At 42.8% G+C, this 17,449-nt stretch overlaps 1 pseudogene; it reads left to right on the top strand.

Annotated features, from left to right (window-relative positions):
* The first annotated feature begins 3,613 nt into the window (after window positions 1-3,613).
* LOC140685403 (tripartite motif-containing protein 5-like) lies at window positions 3,614-17,191 on the top strand (annotated as a pseudogene).
* Window positions 17,192-17,449: the final 258 nt, after the last annotated feature.

Below are 17,449 nucleotides of genomic sequence, written 5' to 3' on the forward strand. Positions count from 1 at the left end.
CCCACCATCCCGGTGATGACAGTGGCTCTGGCAGAAACAAGGCAGCAACCACCGTGGTGGCACATGAAGCTACACTGAAAGCATGGAGGCACCTCTTACAGAGCTGGTGCAGGCTGGAAAGTGCCAACTCAACCACAGCCAGAGGGAGCGCAGGTAAGAGACATCCAAAACTTCTGTGATATCTTCACCTACTGGAAAACCAACCAAAGGAGTCTCACCCCTAACCTGTCATTTAATTTCACATGCACAGACAGAGAAAAATTCATTCACTGAATCACCATGCTGTTCACCAGCACCAGAAACCAGCACAACATTGGAAATCAACTATACTTCAATCAGAAAGCAACATGAAGAACAAGAATAACGCTACTTGACAAAAGGAAAATGCCAATTTTCCAGAAATCAAACTGAAAGTCATGGAACATTGTGATCTAACCGATAGAGGACTCAGAGAGATACAGCAAAACTCACTCAGGCAGTCTAAAGAGCTCAGGAATACAATTAAAGTTCTGAAGGAAAACCTTCCCAACGAGGATGAAACTCTAAAACAGAATCGAACAAATTCTGGAGCTGAAGAACACCAAAAATGGGAAGGAGAACACGTTAGAAAGCATTGAAAGTAGAGCAGACCAGATGGAGAGGGAATGCATGAGCCCACACGTTGAAATCTAGAAATGATATGAGTAGAAGAGGAGAGAGAAATAAGACATAAAAATGAGTTAATTTCCGAGGACTATCGGACTCTTTTAGGAAGGGCACCATTAGGGTAACGGGTATCCCAGAAGGAGCAAAGGGACAAAAGGGAGCAGAGAGATTTTAAAGAAATAATAGCTGTGAGCTCCCCAAACCTGGAGAAGGAACTGGATATACACGCCCATGCACCTGAGAGAACACTTAATGACCGCATTGCAAAAAGGCCTTTTCCAGGACACAAGATACTAAACTTGTCAAAAGTCTGTCACAAAGTCAGTTTTAACGGCAGCAAGTGTAAACAGCATGCTCAGATACAAAGGAACCTCGGTTAGACCATCAGCAGATTTTTCAGCAGAAACCCAACAGGCCAGGAGGGAGTGGAACGACATTCTCAAAATAGTGAAGGGCAAAAACCATCACCGAAGAATACGCTATCCATCAAAGGTATCATTCAGATAGGAAGGAAAAATAAAGACTTTCCCAATCAAAAGCCGAGGGAGTGGATGAACCCTAGACCCCCTCTTACAAGAGACTTGATAGAATTTTCCTACCAAAACAAAATTGCAAAAATACACAACACTTAGAGAAAAGTGTTAAGTAGACAGAACCAGAATATTACAAAAGCCATTATCCTTCTGTCATTGACTTACTCCTCTTGTCTCTCCCATTTCCTCTTTTTAACAATGAATGTTAATGTTTTGTTTGTTGTAAATCTCTGCACCATCAGTATCCTTTCTCTGCCTGCCTTAATTTTCCTCTGCTCTGTGCACATGCAATGTTTCACTACCCACCATCACCTCAGGCATTCTGCCACAAACGTAAGAAAAAAATTTGTCTAGCGAAAGAGTTACTTGAATAAATAATGTAGGTTAAATCCCTTTTATTTTTAGAATTGTAGAAATGGAACCTATCCATACAAAGTCAACTTTCTCAGTGTATCATATTATATCATATTCTAGAGTAAGGTCAACCAAGTAGGCTACTAAACCCATATCCAGAAAATCTTGGTTTATAGCCTTCCCATGCCAAAAAATCCCATAGTTTTAGTATCATTCTACTAACCATCATCTCAGGAACCATAATTGTAATAATACGCTCACACTGATTACGATTTTGAATTGGCTTCAGAATAAATATACTATCTATTATCTCTGTCCTACTAAAAATACTTACTCCATGAGCCACAGAAACATCGAGCAAATTATTTTAACACAAGCTACCATGTCGACATTCCTATAATTGCTATCATTATTAATTTAGTATATTCAAATCAATGAACAATTTCCCAAAGCATTTACTACAACAGTAACCACCATCAAAATGGTAGCCGTTATCATAAAGTTAGGACTTTCCTCATTCCACTTGTGAGTGACCAAAGTTAAACATAATCCACGAAGAGCAGGCCTAATCCTATGAACAGGACAAAAACTTTCAGCAATATCAGTTTATTTCAAATCTCATTATTCGTCAGCATAAGCGTGATACTAACCATAGTCATATTATCCATCCTAATCAGAGCTTGAGATGGACTTAACCAAGCCCAGCTAGGAAAAATCATAACCTATTCATCAGTTGACATATAGGATAAATGGCAGCTATTATAATATGGCATTTAACCACAATAATTCGAAACATTGATTTCCAGTGTAATAACACTCGCTCTCTTTATGTTATTCATGTGCAATTCCTCTACCATAATATTATCGCTGGTGCGCAGGTGAAATACACTGTTTGGCACACAGCTTTAGAAATTGCACAGTTCAGCTGAGTCATTGGATTATTCTCATAGTTCAGCCCTGTCACTTAACAGAGAATTTTAGAAATTTTTCATTACTGTATTACTCAGGGATCTTCAGAGAAATAGAATCTCTATCTATTAGCTAGCTAGCTAGCTATCCACCCTCATCATATACATTGGAAGGTGCCCTATTATAAGGAGGAGGCTCATATAATCATAGAGGCTGAGAAGTTCCAGATCTGCCGTCTGCAAGGTGCAGACCCAGTAACTCAGTCCAAGTCGGGAAGCTTCAGACCGGGAGTCTCTATGACGTAAGTGTCCGTCTCAGGACGGGAGAAGACCCGCGGAAGCAGAAGCAGGCAGGCAGGAACAAAAAGAACAAGTTCTTCCTTCTTGCACAGTTGTGTTCTTTTCAGGCCTCAACAAATTGGATGATACCCATCCACGCCACGGAAAGCCAGCTGTGTTACTGAGTCCACAGATCCCATTCTAATCTCGACTGGAAACAACACTTTCACAGACACACGCAGAAGGAATGTCTAAACTGGGCACCCAGTGACCAGTCTAGTTGTCTTATAGTAATAACCGTCACACGAATTCCCTGGATTCATTTTTCTCATGTTGATCATAGGCGTTACATGGGAAACAATGTCAGATGACATTGCCCAACAAATGATCCCTCCGAGGGTTTCATCTCTTGCAGCTTATTTAGGAAAAGTACCATTTTGGCCATAGTGAATCCACGTTCTGAAAGGCAGCATCAGTGTTCTAGCGCTCTGTGATAGCCCCTGTGACTGGCCGCCGGAGAAATGTCAGATTTGGAGAAACTTCCTCTAACGTGTCTTAACAGTGCACGCTGGACGGGTTCATTTAGTTTAGCTGGAAGACACTGGACAGGAGAGCGCGTCCAGTAGGTGAGCCCTCAGTGGGGCGTCTTCACTGTGGTAAAGGAGAACTTCCTCTCTCCTCCTGACGGGTCATTTGTAAGCAAACTAGACAGGGTGGATGCGTGTGATATGACATGGCTTAGGCTAGCCGACTTCTTCAAAGCATGGATTAGTTTGAAGAGCCATGAGAACACAGGAGACAGGAATAAAAATACATTCCCTGGCCCAGCAGGCTCAGGCACAAAAGCCTTGTCATTTCCAGGGGGCGCTGTGAGGAGGCCTCCCACTGGTCTAGGGTCACTTCTCATTTCCTGCTTGTACTCCACCCACAAGACTTTACTTTCATCTTACAGCTTCTTCTAAGGGGAATCTTCTTGGCGAAGATCAGGCCCCTGGTTTGGTGAGTGAATGCTGAACACATGTGCCCAGGCCCTGTCTTCACCCTTCCCTAAGGAATCACAACTTCTGCACTGGAGAGTGAAGATACTGGAGTGTTTGGTGAAGGGCTGGTTTCGAGAGACACGGAAGGAGAAACTGAAACTGTTTGGGTGAGTTCAAGTTGCATTTCTTGGAAGCTGTTCTAAAGAGGGAAAAGGCTGGGCCTGCAGGCTTCCTGCTGAGAGTGAAGATGAGACTGGGGCAGGGGGAGTCTTAGAAGAAGCGGGGTTGGAAGAAGTAAAAGGCTTTGCTTGTTCCTTGGAGGGACTGTTTGTTCCTCCAGGGTGAGTCTACACACGCCTCCGCCCCATTTTATAATTTTGAAAGCATCTTGCTGAGGACACAAGAATACCTGATTTTTCAGAGCTAGAATGTCCTTTCCCTCAACAAGGACAATTGCCCAGGGGTCTTTTAGTCGTAATTGTTTAATGCTTATCAGAGCAACTGTCGGGGCCAGCCGACAATCGATCAGGTCCAGAAACCTGTGCTGCAGGACTGAGAAAAGGAAAGACGTAACAAGGAGACGACAAGACAAGGCAAGTTGGGGTTGAGAGGGTCTCACTCTAGCCCGCAAGACGCTAGGTCAAGAGTGGACCTCGAGTTTATTTTCAGCAGTTCATTTATATGATTTTAACCCATTAACTCATACATTCCTGCACGTAGGCAACGGTATTGTTTTAGGGTACATTAACAACATGTACTAAAATCATTAACTTAAAGACATCATTATTGTTTACTGTTCCCAAAAACCCGGATCAACTATCAGGATCATAAAACCAAAGTCATAAACTTAGGTATTGTTTCTCTAAGCTTAACATCGTGACTATAAACTAGCATCGTGACTCGTATATATCTAACTCAGGTGATTGATTGTTCTCTAAAAAGATCACTGACTTGTGTGCGGATTGTATCTCTCCCTCTGAAGGTCCTTTGTGACTTAATAGCTCAGGATATTTCCTCAGGCATAGGCGCACCTGGTGCATTCTTTAGTAAAAGAGGTGGCGGGACAGAGATTGTTCTAACTCAATTGACCTTTGAGCCGGGCGCCCCGCACTGTGGGAGTTTAGGCCCATCCTTTGTGCTCGGCAGCCTCAATCTCAGAGCCTGGCGCCCTGCACTTTGGGGTTTTACGCCCAAGTTTTGTGCTCGGCAGCCCTCCGTCACGAGCGGCTCCCCGCAAGCAACAGTGTAGTGTTTCTGCCTGACTCTGGAGAAATTCTCATGACCTCGGCCTGTCTGTGCTCAGGAGCCTGGTGCTGTGACAGCTGGCAGGCTCTGAGCCTCTCTGTGTTCTCTCCTCCAGACCCAGGGAACCACTGCACTTCCTTAGTCGCTAACCTGCTCACCCCTCTGCCTGAGCCATAACTGTCACCCAGAAACAGAGCTCAGCTGAGAGGTCGGGAGCAAGAGAGGCACTTAGGAAGAACATCCAGAAGGGACGTCTGTTCTAACTTTTAATAAACCAAAGGAGTTACCTGACTGGGGTTGATGATATACAAAGATGTCAGAAGAAACAGAATTATAACAACATCATGAGACTCAAAAGGGAAGGATGTGAGAGAAGCCTCTGTGTTTCCTCCCCCTCCTCCGTTCTATGGGCAGAACAGCTGCACCCACCTAACTCGGCCAAATCTCTCTTCTCACCACGACTTCCCCTGATCTGACCAAACCTTCCTTCATCAAGGATTACTCTGCAGATGATCCCTTGGCTGTGAATTCCTTGACCCCTTCTCAGCATCAGTCGGTGTTAGACAGTTGTCTTTTGAACTCGCACAGTGCACTTTAGTCAGGCCAATTATTACAGGACTTTAGAACTGATTTATTACTTTACTGCTTCACGTTTCATTTTACTAGTGTTGTCAGGAGTTTATGTGAAACAAAATTAGATGACTGCCTAGAAGGTAAAACATTGCACGACTTCCCTTTCTGATTCTATTTGGGAAAAGGAACGTTTTCTCTTATACCATCCATGAGTTGTGGCTTTATCGTGATTAGACAACCTGTTTTACTACAGTCACAAGAGAAGAAAGTTCTTTCCATGAACTTACTTTGTGGACTTTTACATAATAATTGTCTTTTTAAGTCCTTTAAGCTTGTTTAGGAGTTGTCTCTGAGATATATTGAGTTTGCAATCACATGAGCTCAGATGTCAGAAGAAAAGCTTGCTGACACCATGGCAGCCATGTGACGTGATGTTTCATCAGACAGATGCCACTCACGTTCCCACGTCCACCTCCCTGACTGCTGGGGAGCCCTTGGGTCACTGCTTAGGTAGTGGGGGGGGGGTCATCCTTCATGTGTGAGGACCTGTTCCTTCTGTGTGTGTTGTGCTGCAGCTGCTTTCACAGTAGCTCCTTGGAGCCCTGCAGGGAAAATAAATTCTGCAACCCCATGGCAGAATCCAGACTCTGTTCTCCCTCCTCCGTAGGTTCTTGGCTCATCTCAGCATTGGTTGGATCCTGAATGGGATGAGAAATAAACAGAGGCCCACCACCATATTTGGACAACAGCTTGAGTCATGATCTGATATAATGTCTACCTCTCATCTTGTTACTCATTAGCTAGATATTTGCCACCTTTGGCAAACTGCACACGGCCTCTTGGCTATTTTCAGTTTCTGTACCTTCATCTGGGTTGCATTTACAGTTCACCTTCAGCCTCCTTCTGTATCAAGTGTTCTTCATGCATGATGAACATGGCGTAAGTGTGGAGTTTCAGCAGGTCTACATTTATCTCTGGGCAGCTTTATAGCTTCTCCCTCCCTTTTGCAGAGTAAAGGGAAACTTATTGTTTGTTTCATACTGGCGGTCTTTCTTTTCCCATCAAACGCTGACAACCATCAAGACATGTTTATTGCTTCACGGCCCCATTTGCCTAGAGTAGCTACAGAGCTCCCGAGCCTGGACTACGAGCACCGGGCCATGCTGAGTCCAGGTTGAAGAAGGAGCATCACTCTGCTAGCACTCTGCGATGCTCCCTCTGACTGACCACCAGGAGTGGTTTCCAGACTGGACCACCCATGGCATGCACACAGCCTCATAGGACATAAACTGCCAGGTTCACTTAGCTTAGCTGGGAGTTTCAGGACAGGGGACACAGCACTGGATGGCTGGCTCAGGTGCGCTCTTGGAGGTGGCCCTTACAGTGGTCCAGGAGGTACATTATCCCCATTATCTCAGCTGTTTAAGGAACCAGACTAGGTGAATATGTGTGTGAAACTACCCAGGGGACATAAACCTGTGGCTTATCTGCTTACCTTGTAAAGGTTATGAGCAGCAGCTTCCAGGGAACCAAAAGAGACATATCTGAACATACCAGTCCCAGCCCCCCTGTGAATGCGGTACCTATGCCTCCCTGTGCCATTTCAGCTCTGTGTAAAGCCTTCCTAACCAAACGCACTTTATAGGTCAGGATAGTTTTCCTGTCAATAATGTGACCTTAAAAGGCTGCCAACCTCCACTTTGTTGTAACCCAGGAGGTTTCCCAGAAAAACAGCACACACACACACACACACACACACTAGGAGAAGAATAAGCCAACATTGTCTTTATAGGAAGAAAGACCCCAGGCCTGATGTTAGTCCTTTGTTCCCACACGTCTAAGCCAATCCCCAGTCCTGCACGTTTCCCTCCTCCTGCGCTCACTCCCATCTGCTGCCTCCATTGTCTTCACCACCCGGCCCCTCATCATCGCTCCCCGGAGCCCCTGTGCAGACATCCCACCTGAGCCTCCCAGGTCCACGCTGGGTCCATCTGACAGCTCACAGCTCCAGTGCGCAGCTCGCTGTGCCCCCACTCTTCTCTGACGGGGAAACATGGGTCATGGTCCTTGCTCTTGGAAATGGGTCCCTAAATGTTATGTAATTTAGGAAGTGTCATATTTATGTCACTGTAGCTCTTGTGCGGCCAAAGGCCAGCACTTTTCTGCTCACCAGCCACACGGACACTTGCGACCTTATGATAGATGCTCTGTGTTCCAGGAACAGCTCATTTCCTCTCCCTAATGCATTTTCCCTCTCTCTCATGCCATGTTTCCTTCCTCTGCTTGAGCTTTCAGTTCAACCCTTGTGTTTACAATTTGGAATTCTTGGACAATCCCTTGTTTTCCCCCATTATGTGATTTCTGAACAACATGCATCTCTAGTAGTTTTTACATCTGCTTTTTCACATCTACATGTATGTATATGTGACTGAATTTTAATTTGCCATTAATTCCAAGTGAATTTCCAGTTCATCGTGTCTTAAATCCTCTGTTTAGACTCATTTTTCTGATTATGGCTACTAGGCCAGTTGCTAGGGTGTAAGTCACCATCAAGGAGAATTAGCTGAAGGATTTTGCCTAGCACTTTGTGGATTTTTCTCAAGGCTGACATTCATTTCACCTGTGTTTCTATGTTTTTAGGTATGTGACTTCTGTGATCCTATGAGTATACCTATACCATCTGCATCCCGTCCATCCTTATACTTATATACACACACCAACATATACAGACACACACACACACACATGCTTAGTCTCCTGTCAATCTCCTTGACAGAATTCCAGGCTTATACATGAATCTTGGTAGAAAAGTATCACATCATCCTTTTGTTAAGTATAATTAAATAATAAGAATTATGAACCGAGGGTAAAGTGTTTAAAATTATTATGAAATGTCTTTTTTAACAGGTTAGCAAGCTCCTTCCACTTTTGTGTTTCTTTTTTGTATGTTTCTTCTGGCTTTCAATAATTTGGTCTTTGCACTCTTTGATTTCTACACAATTAATACCGCGTTCTCTGTACCTTTCTCTGCTGCCTTTCAATATTCCCAATCATGCAGGGATCTGTGAGTACGAGAACCCTTAGAAATCAGGACGGGTGGAAACAGGGGAGCGGCTGGCATGGCGTCAGGAATTTTCATGAACGTACAGGAGGAGGTGACCTGCCCCATTTGCCTGGAGCTTCTGACAGAACCCTGGAGCCTTCACTGTGGCCACACGTTCTGCCAAGCCTGCATCACTGCGAACAACAAGGAGTCCAAGACTGGCACAGAAGGGGAGAGCAGCTGCCCTGTGTGCCGACTCAGTTACAGGCCTGAGAACCTGCGGCCTAACCAGCTTGTGGCCAACATAGTGGAGAGGCTCAGGGAGGTCAGGCTGAGCCCGGAGGTGGAGCAAAAGGGAAATCTCTGTGCGCGCCACGGAGAGAAACTCCTGCTCTTCTGTATGGAGGATGGGAAGGTCATTTGCTGGCTTTGTGAGCGGTCCCAGGAGCACCGTGGTCACCGCACGTTCCTCTTGGAGGAGGTCGCCCAGGAGTACCAGGTGCGAGCCCAGAATGGAGGGAAGACGGGGCAGAAAACGGTACTTGAGGGGAAATCTCCCCTTGGCAATGGGCCTTATTTACCTGGTCACCACAGACCCAAAGCCCGTGGCCGCTTCTCTTCCAGCGCGTACCTTCTGATGTCAATGGACATGTCTGTGTATTCCGCCCGATTACAACACAATAACCCTGCACACAGCCTTTCAGGTAGAAGTAGATACTTACGCACTTTGTGCTGGATGGTGGGGACCTGGTGCCAGAGAGAAGCTCTCATTATCACTCCAAATAAGAGGCTAACTGGGACACTGGGTGAGCTAAGGTGAAAGTCGTTCCCTTGCTATAGGATCCGGGTTCTTCTAGGACAAAGAGAATCAGTCCTCTGTCGGTGAGATGTTGGGTCTTCTATCTCTTGAGTCTTAAAGAACACATTCACTACTTCATGGTTTTTCCCAAGTCATAGATTCTAATTGCTCATTTCTATGGATTCCAGTGTCTGGAAACCCGACCATTTCTCCCCCATTTATCCTCTGCAGTGATGCTGAGCAAGCCCAGAGCTTGACTCTGGTGTGCTTCTTTTCTCACAGGGGAAACTCCAGGCAATTCTGAAGAGGCTGAGGGAGGAGCAGCAGAAAGCTGAGAACTTTGAGACGGAAGTCAGAGAAGAGATCACTACCTGGAAGGTAGGTGGGGACACTTCCTGAGGGAGTTAGACAGGTATCTGGGCAGGACCTTGATGTTAGTCTCAAGGAGATACCTTCCTCTTTGTTCCCTGACAGTCAAGTCGTTTCATTGGTCCCTTTGTTCATCCTTCCCCTGATAGGGCTGAGGGCTGAGAAGTGCACGTACCCCCAGTGAACACAGCCACTCCAAGGGACGTATTCGTGCACAGGGGCTCTCTGCTGAGGATGACACGTGAATTTCACGTTCCCTTCCTGTCAAATGGCAGTGGCGGATGGTTCTGTCCTCAGTGTTCCACTTTTGGCAGAGGTTTGTGGGAGGGGGTCGGGAGCAATGCAGGGAGGCACGAGCATCCTGGACACGTGTGTGGAAGCCTAGCACACCCAGGGATTCCATTTTGGCTCAGCGAGGCCTAAATAATGCAGACTTGGGGCCATTAATTTGGAATGTGATGGTGAAAAAGCGATGGACAAAAGTCAGCTTCCCCAAGAACTCTTTTCCTCCTCCTGTCTCACCTCCCTGTGGGAACTTCCCGAGTACGTAGGTCTTTTTCTGGTTCCCAGTGTCAGCCTGAGAGTTCTAATTCCTCTCTCTCTGTTTCATTCCTGAAGCATCAAATAGAAAATGAGAGACAAAATGTCCAGGCAGAGTTTAAAGAACTGAGAGCTATCCTGAACGATGAGGAGCAGAAGGAACTGCAAAAGCTGAAGGATGCGGAAGGAGGTATTCTGCGTAACCTGGCGGACTCTGAGAATGAGGTGGTCCAGCAGAGCCAGTTGGTGAGAGACCTCATCTCAGATCTGGAACAATGTTTGCAACGGTCAATGGTGGAGATGCTGCAGGTAAGACTGGGGAAGTAGCCCCAGCATCTGAGAGCTGAGACAAATGAATCCTAGGTTTCCATCTCTTCTGTATTGTTGTGTTCTTTCTGGTGTTGTCACCAAGGTTGCTTTGGCCCTGCAGTGCCCCTTCCCTGCATCTCGTCCGGGGGGTGTAAGAATATCTGAATGAGTGAATTGAATTCAGGAATAACAAGAGGAATTTTTATTTTTTAATGTACCATGTTCAGTGCAAAAGTGTGACTGTGGAGCGAAGATTCACTGTCTTCAGTGATTTGCTGGAGGCCCCTATTATCTGTATCCAGTTTTAAGCATTTGTCAGATAGCTCTTCATGACGCAGCTTAGTCAGTAACAAATGCACTTTTGACTGCAAGATTTTTTTTTTCTCTCAATGTGTTGATATTTTTTTCTCTTTCTCTATTTCTGAAGATAATTTTTGAAGGACTGTTACTTATTCTTTAAATATTAATGGAATTCATTAGTGAAGCCATCTCACTCTGACTTTTTCTTATAGGAAAGGTTTAAACTATTTTACCTGTATTAGGATTATTTCTATTTTTCACAGTCATTGAGTCAGTTTTTGTATGTCTTTGTAGGCAATTGTCTATTTTCAGTTTTCTTATTTATAGGCATAAAGTTCATTATAATAATCCTTTATTATCCCATTAATTTCTATTTTATTCACAGCAGTGTCCCCTCTTTTAGTCCTGAGTTTGGTGATTTTCTTTTTCACTTCTTTCCTCGTCAGTTTAGTTATGTTTTGTCAATTCATTGATTGTTTTCAAAACAAACTTATTTTTTATTTACTTTGTCTATTTTAACCTTTTCTTATTCATTACCTTCTGCTCTCACATTTGTTGTTTTCTGTGTGTGTGTGTGTGTGTGTGTGTGTGCGTGTGTGCGTGTGCTGGTTCAATATGCAATTCCTTAGGTTCCTGAGGTGGGAATTTAGATGGCTGACTTGAGACCATCTCTTCTGATACAGTGTTTAATGATATAAGTGCATGTCCTTAGTTGTATTCCTCACATTTTGATTGTTTAGTTTTAATTTTCATTCAATTTCAACTTCTCAGACTTCCTTTGCAGTTTTTGGTTTTGTTCAACTTTGGATATTTTAAAGTGTGTTGTTAATTAGAAAATACTCCGTGACACATGAGTTTTACTTCTGCTGTTGATTTCAAATTTAATTCTGCTGTAATCAGAGAACATATATATTTTATTACTTTAAAACTTTTAGGTTCATTGACACTTGTTTATGGCTTAAGAACTTTATGTTCAGGAAAATTTTCTATATAGATTTGAGAAGATTGTGTATTCACACTTATTGGGTAAAATGGTCTATAGATGTTAGTTTGGTCAGAATGGTTGATAGTATCGTCCATGTCGTTTATAAATTTGATGGTTTCCATATAAGCTAGTCTCTCATTATTAAGAGTGAGATTTTGAAATGTGTAACTATTATTGAATCGTCCATTTCCCCTTTTAATTTTACTTTGTGTACTTTGAAGCTCTGCTGTTAGGTGCATATACGCTTACAATCATCATAACTTTTTGATATACTGAACCTTTTGCCATTATAAAATTTCTCTGTCACTCTCACATAATACTTATTGTCTTAAAGTCTATTTTGTCTACTATTTATATAAACACTTGACCTATCTCCTGATTATTGCTTGCATGATGTATATTTTTCTCTGTTTTTACTTTTGCCCTTTTTGTGTCTTTGAATCTAAAATAGGTCCCTTATAGATAGCAATAGTTGAACTTTGCTTTTTATCCAGCCCTACAATCTCTGCCTTTCAGTTGTGGTATTAATGCATGACATTTAATGCAGTTACTGATATGGCTTTGATTAAATTGACCATTTTCCTATTTGCATTCTATAGGGCTACTCTAGTGTTCATTCTTCTCCTTCTCCTTAACTAGCTTCTTCTGTGTTAAACGAATTTTTCAAGTATACAATTTCAAGTTGTCCTATTTCCTCACTGTATTTTTTTTTAAGCTTTTTTCCTAGCGGTTGCTCGAGTGATTACAATATGTCTCCTACCCCATCATGGGCTACTTCTGACCACACTAAGCTATTTCCAGTAAAAATGGGAACTTCCCTCAGCACTACTTCATTTCCTTTCGAAAACAACGCAGGGATGTTTTCCACATGGGCTGCTCGTCCTGTGTAGGCTCGTGCCTGCAGGCGTGCAGATTTTTTTGTTGTAACTGGGAGGAGAAGCTCTTTTTTCTTCTAGAGTTTATATGAGGCGATTCATGTTTCCTTCATGAGCTGAGAATAAAGTTAATATAAGGGGAATCAATAGAACTGGAGAAAGATAGAGACCTGATTCTGATGACAAAGTTTGAGCTTCATAATTAAAGTTTGAGTAAAGTTGTAACTCTCCCCCAGAATCATTTATCATTTCTTTACTTATTCTATATGTATTTGAGTTTTGTCATGTACAACAAAGGAGCCCTAATACAGAAAGAATTTTTTTCCAAAACCCAGCTATGGTCCTACTTTTTGGTGACACGAATTAAGTAAGTCTTCAGCAAAAGAGATCAAATATAGTGGTACATATATGTTCAAACAAGCAAAACAATATCTGTCGTGATTAAGAAGGTTAGATGGCTAAAAACTGTAAAGGATCTGGACTAAACTGACTCAGTAGAGACCAAAGTGCAGGTAAATTCTGGAGTTTTTAGGGCAGTGAGTGGGTATTGAGAACATGATGAAAATGGGGTACAAGGGGGGAAACAATTTGGTCAGTGAATGATGAGTAACATCTTAGACATTCTATGTCACTGATTCCTGCGGCTGTTTCACTACTGAATATAATAATATGCATTTAAGAGGCAAAATTGAATAAAAATAAAGAGTTGGAAATGAACTGCACATATGTGCATGCTGATTTTAAGAGAGTGGAAGGGGTCATTAACAGTGCATAAATTGAGAAGAGAGAGACCTCAAAAATGCCTACATTAATCCTTTTGCTTACTTGTACCCTCAACAAAAGCCTTATAAATAGTTTGGGGGAGATCAGGATTATGTATTCACCTTTGATCCTCCAAAGCCTTGGCAAATAACAGTCCATCACTTCACAGTTTTAGTGAATAAATGACAGTATTCAAATCACCTCATGAAGTATTCAAATCAACTCCTGGGCCATCAAATTTACAGGCCTCTTGTTTTTCCCATAAACATGTCTCATCTCCTGATATTGAAGTTTCATGCTCTTGTTTCATAATGGCCAAAGCATTTTTCACCTTTTTGGGAACCTGACAACATCACATGAGTCTCTGGCATGACTGACCTCACTCTCATCTTTACTTTCCGGCTCTCACATTGAGACAATCTCTGTTCCCACAGTCAGGGGCTGGTGGGGACGTGAAGAAACTTTGTAAGTAGGGGAACTGCTTGGTTCTTGACTCGTGTTTTCTCTTTTCTCACTAGGATGTGCATGGCATCATAAAAAGGTATGTGTGGGAGACCAGACGTGGTTCCTTTGGGCTGTGAAATAATAAAAAGCCATTGGAGTTTTCTGGTGGCCAATTCGAGTAAAACAATGTTCAGGGGAGAAAAAATGGGATGCACATTTATCTTAAATTTCTGTTCACAAATCATAGCTAGATTGTTCTATAAATACTGAGTGGAGTAGATTCCATAGTAGATAGTTTTGGTCATGAGAATTTGCAGAGTTTGGGTCTGTAGTAGTATTACGGATAACACTTTTGAATATCAGACACCCGTGACCTCAAATATTTAATTCATACTGTATGTCATTATCTAACTCGGATTCTCATATTTAACAGGTGTTTGACTTGTCATGGGAAGGTCAGATCTTCTTTATCTGTCAAGCACCCAGAACTAGAGAAAACTCCTTTATATTTGAACTTCTGCCCTGGGTGTAGAAGAGACCAGCGTCTTATATATATTTCCATTTAAATTTCCAAAAATAGACTTAAATCTCCAGGAATATTTTGTCCCTGATACAAACAATTGATCCAACTTGGTCACATACTCTAGAAGCCAGAATGAGAAGGTGGCAACTTTGTGTCTGAATTTGCACCCCTACGTGGCAGCATGAAACTCTTTACAAACACATGAATTTCAGACCACTGTTGGTTTAGCGTTCATGATGTCTTATTTCCGAAGGGTTTTTACTTGCTCCCAGAGAACCTGAAATCTCAAATTATTCTGAGGGTGTCCTGTTGGGGAGCAGCCTGTGAAATTTTGGGGACACTCTGGACAATATTCTCATACATGATACGTCTCAAGCTCCCAGGAGGCAGGTTCACAAGCTCACTTTGTGATTTCTTCCTGGGAACCCGTATCCATGCAATGACTTTTCCACCAATTAAACTTTTTAAGGTACTAAAGTTTTCTTTTGTTGAGTCCATTATTTCCTATGATTTCTAGGAGGGAGAGGGGGAAAGGTTAATGATTTCAGTTTGAAAGGGAGAAACTGTGCTACTGAGAGATCAAGACCTTCTCAGGTCACACAGAGGAACTGGGAAAGTGGACATGAGCACGTTTGTTCTGGCTCCAAGGTCCGGCGTCCATTGCCTCCTTTCTCAGGGTCTCTAGGAACGACCCTTCAAGTGTCTCTATGGGGTGAAAATATAGAAAGTCATTGGCTTTCAAGGGATAAAATATCCGAGGTGTGGTGGTCAATTTTTATCATCCCTAGGTGTGAGACCTTGACCCTGAAGAAGCCGAAAACCTTTCCCAAGGGACAAAGGAGAGTGTTTCGAGCTCCTGATCTGAGACAGATTTTCAGAGCGTTTAATGGTGAGGAGTGCTTCCCAACGTGGGCGTCTCTGGGATTGTTGTGATGGCTGCGGAAAATGGGGAAGCGGCTCCAATTTTCCAGGGGGGGATAGAGACATTGGAGGCCAGATGCTATGTGCTGACAATATGGTGATGTTTAATGGGGAGTGACCAGCTGTCTGGTTCATTGTCTCTCTCGCCAGTTTTCCACTTCACAACAGTCCTTCCCCTAAAGTGGGAGAAAATGTATTCCAGTCCTAATGTCTTTGATTACATTTGATATTACGATTTTTATCATTCCAGAGCCGAGAGACGCACACCGCTACTGGGGTAAGGAGAAATCACAGTGTCATCAAGCCACCCTCCTTTCATCAACTTTTAGAGTCTTTCACTTTCTAGTAGCTTTCCTGTTTTAAGACCCATGTCTCCCCTCCCAACACACACAAACACAAACGTATTTTCTTTCCCTTAAAGTCCTTCTAAAGATCCCTTCCACGGCTACACAAATAAAACTACATCGTATCCCTCACTCAGTGCTGTTATTTTTCAACAGATCACGTGCCCTTGATTCCTCCAGAGCGTAAATCAAACGTCAATTCTGCAGATACAGGACTAATGTTTTCCCTGAAACCTCCTGGACAATCCAATGCATATTTTGTATGGTGATTTGCAAGATCCTGGTCTCCAGCTCCCCGATTATTACAACAGGAAAACATTACTGGGAGGTAGCTGTGTCACAGAAACGTGCCTGGATCCTTGGGGTATGTGATGAAAACCGACAGAGAAATTTTATGAGACTTTTATCCCAAGAACATGAAAATTATCAACCTGTTTGCTTGCAGTATCAACCTATATGTAGCTACTGTGTTATAGGGTTACAGAGTTTCCAGTATTACGCATTTGCCCCGTCTCCCTCCTCTGATCCCTTAAAGATACCCCTCTCCCTGAGTGTTCCTCCCTGGCGTATTGGGGTTTTCCTAGACTATGATGCTCGCACTGTCTCATTTTTCAATGTCACAAACAACGGGTCTCTCATCTATAAATTCTCTTCATGTTCCTTTCCACAGAAACTGTATCCATATTTCAATCTTATGAAATGTGAGGCCTCCATGCCTCTGTGCTCGCCAGGCTCCTGAACCTTCTAACACTCACACCCACTTCTTTTCTCCTGCCTCTTGTGCGTGCATCTAACCCGCCTGAGCTCATCTGCACCATCCCTCCATTTTCCTTTCTTCCATCTATTTTTTTCCATTTGAATGTTTTTCATTCATCAGTTAGGCTATTCAGCTGGCCTTGTGTCATATTTTTTGGTTCAATATCATGTCTGGATTAAAAGAAAATCTTAATTCATCATTTTCCATACCCCAAGAAAAAGTGATTAATGCCGTAGAAAGAAGGAGCAGTCCTGATGGAACACCTCTGCTAATTTTTACAGCCTCATTTCCCTTGGCACTGACCAAGAAGAGGAAGGGATGCTTCTTAAAAACTTCATATATTATCAAAGCCCTTGTATTTACTTGTCATTTACTAAAGTGTGATCCTGAGTGGTGTCTCAGTTTACCTATATTGTCCCTTAATCCTCAAGGAATTAAGGAGAAAATAGCACAAATAATATGTACTAAGAGTGGGAATTTTGTATCCAGAGTATGTGACTTCAAGCCCTGTCTCTCTGCATGTGAACAATGAAACCTTAATAAAATACTAGAACACTCTGTTCATTTTCTTAAAATGATCTTGACATGAAAACTGCACCATATATAAGATCATTGTGAGTAGATAAATGTTATTAAGTATAAAGCATGTATTCTTCTCAACGTAACAATAAATATTAGATTTGTTCATTACTGAGAAATAGAACCCGTGTCAGTGTCTCATTAAACTGGTTTGTGCCTTCAGGGGCACAAGGGTTGTTTTTACTGTCGTCTCATTTTCCAGATTCTTGATGCCTCTGTGCTGCTGACAAGACTACTCCAGCTCTCCCTGCCATGGAAAACTGTGTGTGTGTGTGACCACAATTAGAATTTTATTATAATTCTGGTGTTGCTACACACTGGTTCTTTACAAGTAAATTAAATTCTATGGAATTGTTTCTCATTTTTAAAAATTTACCTGATC

This window comes from Vicugna pacos, chromosome 10, assembly GCF_048564905.1.
Source record: "Vicugna pacos chromosome 10, VicPac4, whole genome shotgun sequence".
Taxonomy (NCBI): domain Eukaryota; kingdom Metazoa; phylum Chordata; class Mammalia; order Artiodactyla; family Camelidae; genus Vicugna; species Vicugna pacos.